We start from the raw sequence: 11,388 nt of genomic DNA, 5'->3' as shown, positions 1-11,388 counted from the left end.
CAAATAATTCTCATACTTTTTCTTGCAACTGTACATTTGCTTCTACCTGAAGGCACCACAAGTTTCTTGAAGCTTGTTCGTGTTTAATTTTTCTATTCGTTTTTCTTGATAGTGTTATGAGGAAAGCTGCTGGCTACAGTATTTAATATCCCTAAGAGTTTGTAGTCATAGATGACCTTTGTTTTGCAGGTCAAAAGATAATAATCTGATGAATATTATGAGACTTTTGATCTTTTTTTTGGACCTACATTGTATTTTTGTTAGTTCTTAAAATATTAATGATCATTTTAAAATGCTTCAATTTATTGTTTCACCAAGCTTCCCTATTTTTGTCATATTACAAAAGATAAATAAAACAAAAATTGCACATAATTTACTCACTGACAGTTACATATAGTTTTATAATGGCTGAGGCAGAAAACTGTTGATCACACCATACACATCTATTACCTATTTAATTTAAAGCATATTGCTTAAAGGTTTAGTTTACTAAAATATAGAAACTAAATCATTTAGGGTTATTCTTAATGTACACACACTGTTATTATTATAATAAAACTGTACAAACTTATTTTGTTTTTCCTAAAACATTGTCAAAACCAATAAATGCAAAAAAAAAAAAAATAGATTCATCAAGATGCAGAATAATCACAGGTCATGAACAAATAACCTTGTTGTTGTAGACATCAGCACCTTACCAAACGTGGAGACCGGTGACTGTCTCCTGGCTGTTATTGCTGCAACTGGCAGCTTGACACATTGATGAATGTTTAACAGGCATGGATGCATTGCATGTCAGTGCACAGAAACACACCCAAATCTATCACATCTGTTCGTCTAGCGCACACACACACATGCGAGCACACACATCATGTTAAATCCATCATGGCCCCTGTGTCCTGTGCTGCCAGCTGCTCACTGTTGTGTTACAACGTCTGCCCTGTTGCTAGGATACATGCACATTCATAGAGTAGCTCACCCCTTGTCATACACATTCTCTTTTCGCCCATATGTTGCCAACGTGCTGCTGATTAGAAAGATGCAAATGAAAACACACGTGCTTGCACACGTACGCCGGGCTTCCTATTGGCCTGTTGATGTATGTACATCCCCTTATCATGGCGTTATGGAGCATTCTGATGTACATAGGTCATACAGAAGATGTAAAAATTACATTTTTGGAATTGAGCTTCAGAAAAGTTCCTCTTAAGTTCCTCTCATTTCAGTTTTTGTTTGCTATGAAGGGACGGAGACTAAAGACAAACATTAGTGTCTGTAGTGAGTGCTGTCTATTTATTTCATTGCTGCTCATCAGGGGTATCACTTTCTTCCTATCAGTAAGGAAACCTTCCCAGCTGCTCCCTCCTGCCTTCCTTTATTTACCTCACATCTTGGCGCTGTCTCTGTTGTCTTTTTATCTCTTCTTAAGCCTGACTCTCTGCCTGTTCTCCATCTCCACTGTTTCTCTCTGCTTCCCTGGGTTCCTTTCATACCCAACTTCTCATCCTTACCTGTCTCTCTTCATACCGCCTACCGTTTCATCCTCTCATCTCCCATGCTCACCTCCCCTCCAACCTCTCATATCGCTGCCAATTCTTGCCCTCTCGCCTGCCTTTGCTTCTTCCTCTCCATCTCCTCTCTCCGTTTCTCCCTATCTCACACTTACACAGCAGATGAGATTGTCTTTTACAGAGTCTCACTTGCCTGCTTCTCATCATTTCCTTCCTTTCCGCTTTGACCGCCTCCCTCCGCACCTCCTTCTTGCCCCTCTGGGCTTTGTTCTGCTTTAATCAGAAACTTAAGTGTTGCATTTTCGCCCTGGCAATTTTTGCCACTTAGTCCGGGGCTGTGGAAATAGGTGCACCCAGTTAGTGTGCCAGTCGGGACGCCATGCCAGCAGTAGCAATGATCACCCGCAGCCTCTGGCGAGAGGGGCCACTGCTCCTCACGCACGCATTCACAAACACACATGCTAGCGAACAACAGCAGGAGGTGGAAGAGCAGACACTTAGCAATGGCTGCCTTTGAAATGCTGCCACACAATAGCTAGGAAGGCCAGGACGACACACAGCAGCGACAATGGATCACAGAAGGACAGGTCCTTTTCATAGTCAACCATTTCAACTTTTGCTTGCTTTGACATCCACTCTTGACTTGATATTGTTTTTTTTTTCTAGATTCAGCCTTTCATTGTGGTTGAAGGTAAACAGCGGCATCCTAACAAGAGAGTTTTTTCATGTTGTGGCTTCAGGACACCAGCAGTCTGTTTCTTGGCTACTTGGCATACTCATTCTGGAAGACACTGCAGGCCTCTCCCCAGCTGGACCATGCCTGCTCTCAGTCTGGCTTGTCACATCCAGTGAGCCAGCTTCCTTCCAGCACTCGACCATCTGTTCACATCCCTTTTGTACCTGCAGATATTATGAGAAATAAATATGAAGTTGGCTGACTAGTGCTTATATACTGCAGATATGCCTAGGAGAGCTCTGATAAAGTTTGCTTGAAGCCAAGAAAAGCACATCTTAATCTTGAACTGGGAAAGGAGTGTAGAGTAGATGAAAAAAATAGGACATGTAAACCAAGGGTTGGCACATGTCTGTGACACAAATAAAGAAAAAAAAAAGGAGTCCACACTGGTCCAGGGTATCTATCCTCCTCAGATGGCCGTTTGGGCTTGTTAAGCTATCGCCTGGTAACAGAGACAGCCTATCAACAACCACCACGCCCCTTTGCACATGCTCACAGAGAGGGGCTCATTTGGATCTTTGAAGGGAAAACACACACTCCACTAAAATACACACACACACACACATGCAAAACTACCCACAAATCCTGGCCTGTCATTGCTCTCCATTGTTGGCTGCGGTTGCTTTCTCCTGGTGTGACTGCCAGCAGATGGCTACCACTGAGCTGTCAGAGACGGCCTAGGGCCCACACACAATCACATACTGCCTCACAAATACACAGGAACACTCTTTCATACAAAGAGAGTCTCATTGCTCACAAAACATATGCATAGTTCCCACTGAATGGTGTTATTATTGGCTTGGTAACACTTCTCTAGGTCTGCGTATACCTCACTTTTTACAGGGTGTCTTTTATTCTGTCAGAGCCTTTTTGCAAAGACAGGCTTCTTGATGTTAGTCTGCAGAGCTGCTCAGCTACAGGCTGCTGTCATCACCAACTCTCTGTAATGTGTGATCGATTCACAACTCTCACCCAACCTTTGACCTGGATGTAATAGAGGGAGCTGTTTCTGGGGAGATAAATAAACTACTACAAAAAGAACCACATGAGATGCATGATTGCATGAAGGGGAATTTTTTTTTTGTCAATCTGTCTATTTAACCTCTCTTAAATATAAAGTCCTGACAGCTCAACTGGTTTCTACTTGTTTTGGAGAGTGAAGCAATAGAATAAAACCCCTAAAAAGTTGAAAGTAGCTGGATCATTTATCAGAGCAGAGTTGTACAAACTTCCTTATAAGCTACTGTAGAAATGGCTTTCCAGCTGAATGTCTGTGGTTGTGTTTACACCGCCTTCGGCATTTCGCGTCTACTTCCAATGAAAAGTCTTTGTAAAAGCACATGTTGGACTACCGCATTCAAAACTCTCTTGTTCTCGGATATTTTAACATCCGTTTGTGAGCTCAATGTAAACAAAATCGAACTTTGACCAATCAGGGATCCTGATTTGGTAGTGATGCGGTAAATATCACTAAACTGGTTTAATCTGATGAACCCAGACACTGCGACTGTCACAAACGGGCAGACAGCGGGTTCCACGGTTTATTAGTTCAGACAGAAACTAAGCACAACTAAAAGTCGACAAAACTAGATCAGGGTCAGACAGGCAGAGATCAATTGCAAGGATGGGGTAATCCAACAAGAGAGTAGAGTAGTCAGGTTCAGGTGAGGGTCAGGGCAGGCAGCAAGCAAACAAACAGATGAAGCAGGGTCAGAAACAAAAGATTAGGTCCAGGATGAAATGTTCGTTAATGCAGGCAAGCTCTGTGTGCTGCTTAAGAAGCAGTTGGGTGATTGTCAGATTGGAGTCAGGTAAGTTAGAACTCTGGAGACTGCTCCTGCCGGTGACCAGAGGCTCTGACTCCTGCCAGTGACGAACCTGATGATGTTTTTCAAATAAAAATAAACTAACACTACTCTCCTGACATGATGGTAATCCATATCCACAATTGCAAGGACACTAGCAATGAACAAATCTGTTTCTGTTTCATGCGCATTTTGTGAAAATTGCATCATTTTCACACGTGCGCTAGTAAACATTAGCCAAAGAAGAAAAAGATTCTTCCTGCTTGTCCAGTGTGAACACCATGAGCTAAACGTGCACTCTTGAACGTGCATCAACTTCCTGATGTGTAGGTAGTTTGTGACTATCATTTAAAACACTGTGTGAGCTGACTCTAGTGAGGTGGATCAACCCATTGTGGAGGAGCCGTGGCTGCCAGACCCCGTCCAAATGTGAAAGGTCATGTTCGAGGTCAGGAGACCACTGTAGCTACACGACATTCTTCCAGCATCTAATCATAGCTTTGATAAATGGCTGCAGGACGGCAGCTGGTAGACGGTAGGCTGCGTGTGTGGCTGTCTTAGAACAGGACACGAGGAGAGAGGAGATGATGGGATCTGTGCTTTGCAAAGGATCCCCCACACTCGTTCACTCATGCAGGCAGAGCAAGTATTGACCACTTGGGGTCGTGATCCTGAAGAGGTTGTGCGCCAGACAAGAGGAGCACAGCAACACTGTCTTTTGTCAGTGTCTAAAACCCCACACCTCCACTCAATACCTTTACCCAACGGCACATATCCATACATCGTCACTCTGTCTTTCACACACACACTCTCACAATCAGAGTTTGTTGTGTCTGCAGAAAGCTGGAGCTAATGACAGGCTTTGTGTTGTGTGTGCTCACTCAGCTGCCCCCTGGACTCACTTTACCCAGGCAGCAGAAAACAGCCCTTTGTGCTTCTCTCTTTCTATCTGTGCATATCTTTCTAGGTTGTTCTTGCTGTCTCCCTGCTTTCTTCCCCCCCTGGAGGATAGACTCGTTTCGCTGTGCCTTGCTGTATATATTTCCGACTGTATATTTTTCCTTGGGTTCTGACGATGCACGTATAAGTTCAGCAGTGGTTTTGGCTGACATAAGCCATTCACACTTGCAGGTAAATGGAGGGAAATTAATTTTTTTTTTTAAAGAATAATCTTCTATTTTCCATGACACATTATAACTACAATCATCCACTATAAATTGTGTAGCTAATCATCAGTTTTTTTCACCCCTAATCAATAATAAAGAATTATCAAGTATTTCTGAGGCAGGACTATATGTTAGCACTATTTATCCTCAATGCAGTCACTTAGCACTTGTTTTAATCTGTATGTGGATGGTACAGCATGTGATTTGTATTTATTAATTCATTTTAAAGCTATTTTAGATATTTTTTTTAATAATTTTATTTAATTTAGACGTGTCCTGTGGTGTTAAAAGACAAATTTGTGTTCATCTATATGAATTCAACTGCATATTTCTGTTGTACCCCATGGGATGCTATGCAGACTCTGATTGGAGGAGCTGCAAATTTTGTCAGTATGACAGGACAACCAGAAACAGATTCTTGATTTTATTTCCTGGAAATCAATCTTTTCATTGGAGCAATTTTTATTTTTATTTTTTTAATTAATTTGTTGTGTTTTTATTTTTACTGCTTTAATTCTTGTCTTAATGACCCCCACCCCCTTTCCTTTTTTTTTTTTTTACTAGTTTAGAGGTCTTTGACTGCAGAAAATGATTTGTAGAATTATATGAAGTAAGTAGAGTTTCAGCCTCTTTCTGGCTGTCAGTTTGTTTATTAAAGCTCTCTACCTCCTCCTGATGTGTCCCTCTAGCAGTTTTATATCAAAATGCCAGTTACTAGCTTTTCTTTTCCTAGTGGCCTAACAACAATGGCGGGACGGGGGGGGCTCTGTTATAACCCTAAAGATTTTGACTTTAGGCGTACATATTTACATGACACCGTTGTGTTCACAATTTCACTTACCTCTGAGCCTTTCAATCTATGAATAATCTGATGTTTTGTATTATAATGTTTTTACCATTTCTTACAATTATTGAACATGGTTGTCATTTTTATTTGTTTTATTTAAACATCAACCACCTGTGTTCACAAATAACGTAGCTTTGTATGTTTTGAATGTGTATTTTACTCCAAGGAAAAAAGAAATGCCAAATGTGTTAATGTCATTTGTGATGCGAGATTGTGTGTTTTGCAAGATACACAAACGACAATCGAATGACAACGGATCAATGCAGGAAGAGGCTAATCAATAGTGCTCTCATCCTGTTAAAGATCTTGGGTTTAAGTTATGTTCCGCTGTGATTGTGGGATTTAGTCCCTATGTACTCGTCGATATGAAAATGAGCATTTATGTTTTAGACGTGTATATGCTGCAATTTTTATGTCATTTTTGATCAACTACCAGTTTTAAAGTAGAATGTTTTTCTTTTTTTCCACAATATCCATTTAACTTTTTAATTCTAATTATTCTGAAACAGTAATCTGAAATCTTTGAATAAAGATTGAAGCTTTTGCCCCCTCATGTCCAGTTTTCATGGCCAGCTTGAGCAAGGAGTAACAAGTGATGTAGTTCTCTTAGAAATAATTTATGTGCTGAACTCGAGCTCTGCTGTCAACCAGGACAAGCATGTTTTAACCTGCAGGGATCGCTGCTGCATGTAAGGCAGAATCATGGTGTGGGCTGAGGTCAGCTCTAGTTTCCAGTCTGCTCAGATCCAGCATCATGCCGAACATGAGTTTTCTTAGCTAGAAACACACTACGGATTCTTCCTGAATCCCTTCAGCAATATTTCAAAACGCTGGTTCTGTTCTGCTTTAAGGTCATTTCCAGCATCGGTTCTAACGTCATCTTTAAGCTGGCTATTTTGTTTGATTGACAGTTCAACACATTAATTTTGTTCTCTTTTTATTGGAGGTTGGGGTTAGACTTTTATGAGGTAATGCAAGCTTTCTTTCTAAATGAATATTTAAAGTCCTTAAAGGTCCCAGTAAATATTGAAGTATTATCTGCCTTAAGATAGCTGGAAGCACGGCTGGTGCATGCATGCACACTGTGTTGTGTTCATATAAGGTTGTTTGCGTCAAATTGCATCTATCAAACACCCGTCAAGTCAGTGGGAGAAGTGCCTCTGTTCTGGTTGTTGCGTTTCTGCCCCCGACTGACCTGAGTCTGACCTGTGTTTGGCCCCTGGCCCTCCTCAAGTCTGCCGTGTGGGTTTCCGTGTGCGTGTGCATGCAGAATACAGCATGTGTGTGTATGCATGTTGTAACACGAGCCCGGGGTTAGGACAAGACTGCTGCACAGTTCATTCAGGCAGAAAAAGAAAGACATGATAGCCTCGGGGTGGGCAGAGGAAGGACGAGAGAGATGGCAGGACAGCTGAAAGAGTAAAAAAAAAGGGGAAGGTCGAGAGAGAAAGCAACGGACAAAAAAGTAGCTAAGCTCTTCTTAACTGGAACTCTGTAGAAGAGAGATGTCAGTGTGTGTCAGTTCGCTCGACTAACCAGCCTGTAGCAGAAGAAACAGATCTTTCCCCCTCCTTCTCACACGATGTTGCTTTCTCCCCTTCCCACTCTATCTTTATCTGCTTTTTTTCCCTCATATCTTTTGGTGATAGCTTTTCTGCTTCACTTGAGAAGAGGAGAAACAGTCTTCAGCCCAGGGGAAAACAGCAGGACTAAGTTAGAGACCAAGCAGTGAACCTGTCATGTCTTAAGGCAGGCCATGCGTAGTGCAGTTTTTCTCCCAATCGTAAATAGGTGAATGAAGATGGGCTGCACCAAATGTTGAGGACGAAGGGCCTGGAGGGGGGGGCACACTGCTGGCTGTGCTGCTGCGGTTTCTTTCTTTTTTTTTTTTTTTTTTTTTTTCCCCCCAGTATTTTGAGGAGGTTGGCACTCAGCTCTTCAAACACAGACGGGATCAAGTCTTCAAATCCCCTGGAAATGTCAGCCACGTTTGAGGAAATGTCAGCAAAGCTGAGAACACACACAAACACACATCAACCAGAGCATGTGCTCACACAGGCAGTTGTGCCCAACACCACAGAAACTAAATCACTGAGACATGAGGAAGTTATGTCTCATGGGTGAAATCCACCTCATCTCTTTGGTTTCTACAAACCTCGGGGGAGAATTACTGTTTCCTGCTGCAGGCATTTATTCACATTAATGCTCTACTTCTAATCCCTGACATTTTCTCATGAATACATATCTGCCGTGCCGCTCTCTGACATCAGTGATTCAATGGGGTTGTGATTTAACTTGTGATCTTCGAGTGAAGAAAACTCCAGTGATCCTGATGTAAAAAAGAAAACACAGCTGGAAAAAAACATGACAAAAATGCTGGAAACACATTTTCAGAAATCCCTGCAGGTAACAGGAAAATCCAAAACAATGCAAGTGTACACAGATGTTATATTCCCTAAAACACAACAAAGAATCCTCCACTGCTCTGCTGCCATCATGAGGTGTTGCTATTGATCTCTGAACGCCCCTGCTGAATAATTTATTGACATCCTCAAGTGTGCTTCCTGTTTGGATTGAGTGCATAGTTTATGTTTGCCAGTGTTGAAGGTAACTCATTATTATATTACAGACAAGTAGTGCTTTTTGCTGTAACAAACTGTCACTAATGTATTTTTAAAGTAATATTTTACTCAAAACAGATCCAGTAACTTGTTTTTTTGAAGACTAAGTGACCAAAATGTAACTAATCAAAGAGCCACTTCAATGAAAATCGAGTTTTACCATGCTCTTGTTGCATATTTCTCATCCTGCTGTCTTTCTGAGTACACTTTCTTCAAATGGTGGTTGTTACATACAAACTACAATCGGCAGCCCATAAGCTCCCCTCTGCTCAATTGCAATGCATCCACTTATAGATGACTACATCCTAGTTTGTGCTGGGATCTGGTGGGATAGCTGGGATAGCTCCAATATTGCTCACAGTTTTGGTTTTACCGGTCATGTTAGCTTGGGTATGTGAGGGGCTGTAAGCTAGCAGGAGTGTAAAGATGGATGATGGGAAATAGGGGATGAGTTGGGATCACCGAAAGCGTCAAAAAGTGATGCAGACGAGCGACCATGCGTCCATATGTGACTGAGAGTGAGAATGTGTTGCCCAGATCAACAACCATCACCACCAGTGAAGGTGTAATATTACCTTAATACTTCTGACGTCAAAATCTAATGGAGCGTATTTCAGATTTTAGAGCTTGAGATATTTTATGTTCTCTAAGAGGCCTCTTTTTCAAATGCCTGACTAGTGACCTTTTGGTTGAGAGGGGTTCTACTCCCTTAGCTTAACTCCCTTTCAAAAGTGAGCACACATTTTTTTTCTTTAAAAATGCAAGTCCTCCTGTCAATCTGCATGTTACCATCATGATTTACCCTCAGCGGTAAATGTCTGGTGATCCTATCAGCTGGACTCTGTGTGATCCCTGCTGGCAGACTCTCTGTATATCCTGCTCCATCGTCTATTAGCAGCTTCCTCATGACCGATTAGAGGATAAAATTAACCTCACTCTGGGTTAGCTTTGTAGATCTTTCTAATTTCCCCCTATTGACTCCTTCTCTGTGTCTTAAATGTTATGTCTTTGTTGTTAAATTGTTGCATTAGTGTTTAATCTATTAAAGGCTCAGCTGCACACGCTCTAAATGTTGTTTTATCAACCCCTTATGCGCAAGACTGAACAGCATCTTATTATTCATAGAAATAGATTTACCTTTGCAGAATTGTTTGGATTCAGGATCTCACCAAAGATCTAATTGACTTTATATCGCTTTTTATTTGTCATATCTCATTATGACGCCTCTCACTTTTTGCCACCGTTCTGCCTGTAATCCTTTTGGCTTTGATTGTTTAGCCTTTTCACCGTGAGCTGTGAAACTGCAACACCCAGTCGATGTCTTCACCCTATCTAACGCCGTCACCGTAAAACGTGTTTGAAATGTTCTATTCAAGATCAGAGATGCGTTGAATCACATGGGATCAGCCTAACAACTGCTGGAAAAACAGTTTTGATAAGCCTTTAATTAGGCCACTCCCACAAGGTTGTTGGTGAGAAGTGTGATGGGGTTTAAAATCAGATTACCTTTGTCTGGTTTCTAGCTTTAGTTTGAGATATATATATTTTTTAGAACCAATAAACCAACTTTATAGGATACAATACAGGATATTTCTTCTGTGGCTGTACAGTCATAATTTTTGAAGTGTGTAACTGGATTAACTTCTGGTATTTCTGTCAACTTTTGTTACTTCAGGTTAGTTTAAAGGTGCTCAAACCAAACTTTCATGCTAAAATTCCCCTACAGAAAGCAGTGTGGGAATTTTAATATAAAAGGTTCACGAGCAGATCTTTGGATTGCGGCGTACTGTTAGACATTTGAGTACGGTTGACACTTTCTTTTAACATCCATTGAGTGAAACTCTGGCCACTTTCCAGACTGTTTTATGAACAAAGAGTTCAAGAGAGGGGAGAAAAGAAGACAGCAGAGCCTCTGAAAGGGTGAGGAAATCTGTAGGCAGGTTTATTGTGTGTTTTATCTGACGTAGAGTTAATCCTCTGGCTCAGACATGACTATTTATCTAGACTTTTTTTTAAGCACATGACAGGACAGAGGAGGCACACCCAGCCTGTCTGATGATGAAGATAAAAAGTGACACTCTTCCTGCTAAGACAGACATTTACCCTCATATTAGAGTCCCTTAAGTGGGACGGCTTTTTTTGAGAAGTAGCTTGTTACCGATTAAGTTTATTGTAGTTCAAGATGAGTTTCAATGGTTTGGAACTGCTGCTGCCTGGGCTTGCAGAGAGGGCAGGTGGGCAGGTCTGAAAGAGGCAGTTGAAGGGGAAAAAAATCCCCCTGACCAGTTGTTGGATTTACATTTAGGCAAACAGCCAAAACACTTATAGCTTTTTTTTGTCTCATGCTTACTGTTGTGGTTTTTGCCCTTTCAGAATCAGCTCTGTATCTGCAAACATGTGCATGCACATGCAAACTCAATCAGATAAACGCCACATAAAAAAGCACTAAGTACCTCATGAAACGGCAGCGTTTTTTTCCGAATTTTATTTTTAGCCGTGTGTGTTTAGCAGAGGTGGTAGAGTCCTGTCAGTTTTCAGGGCCCTCCTCTGCTCTGTCGCACAGTGTCTCTGTCTCCCGCTGAGAGATATGTATATTTCATAAACCCAGGGCGCCTTTTTGTTTTAAGAAGCCCTTTCCTGCTTGTCTCACTGCAGCTCGTCAGTGGAAGGAACCATCACAGTTTCTTTTTTTTTTTTTTTTT

General features: G+C 41.5%; 1 protein-coding gene and 1 long non-coding RNA gene across 2 annotated transcripts in view; one reads left to right on the top strand and one right to left on the bottom strand.

The window, feature by feature from the left end:
* gse1 (Gse1 coiled-coil protein) overlaps positions 1–11,388 on the top strand; it is a 164,612-nt gene that overhangs the window by 30,528 nt on the left and 122,696 nt on the right. The window lies entirely within an intron of this gene.
* LOC118598168 lies at positions 5,684–8,688 on the bottom strand. The gene is made up of 2 exons (XR_004947286.1): positions 7,261–8,688; positions 5,684–7,225 (listed from the first exon to the last, which is right to left on the bottom strand). It is a non-coding gene; the product is annotated as an uncharacterized LOC118598168 (long non-coding RNA).

This window comes from Oryzias melastigma, linkage group LG3 (assembly GCF_002922805.2).
Source record: "Oryzias melastigma strain HK-1 linkage group LG3, ASM292280v2, whole genome shotgun sequence".
NCBI classification, from domain to species: domain Eukaryota; kingdom Metazoa; phylum Chordata; class Actinopteri; order Beloniformes; family Adrianichthyidae; genus Oryzias; species Oryzias melastigma.
The sequence above is the reverse complement of the archived record's forward strand: the minus strand, read 5'-3'. Positions and strand labels throughout refer to the sequence as shown.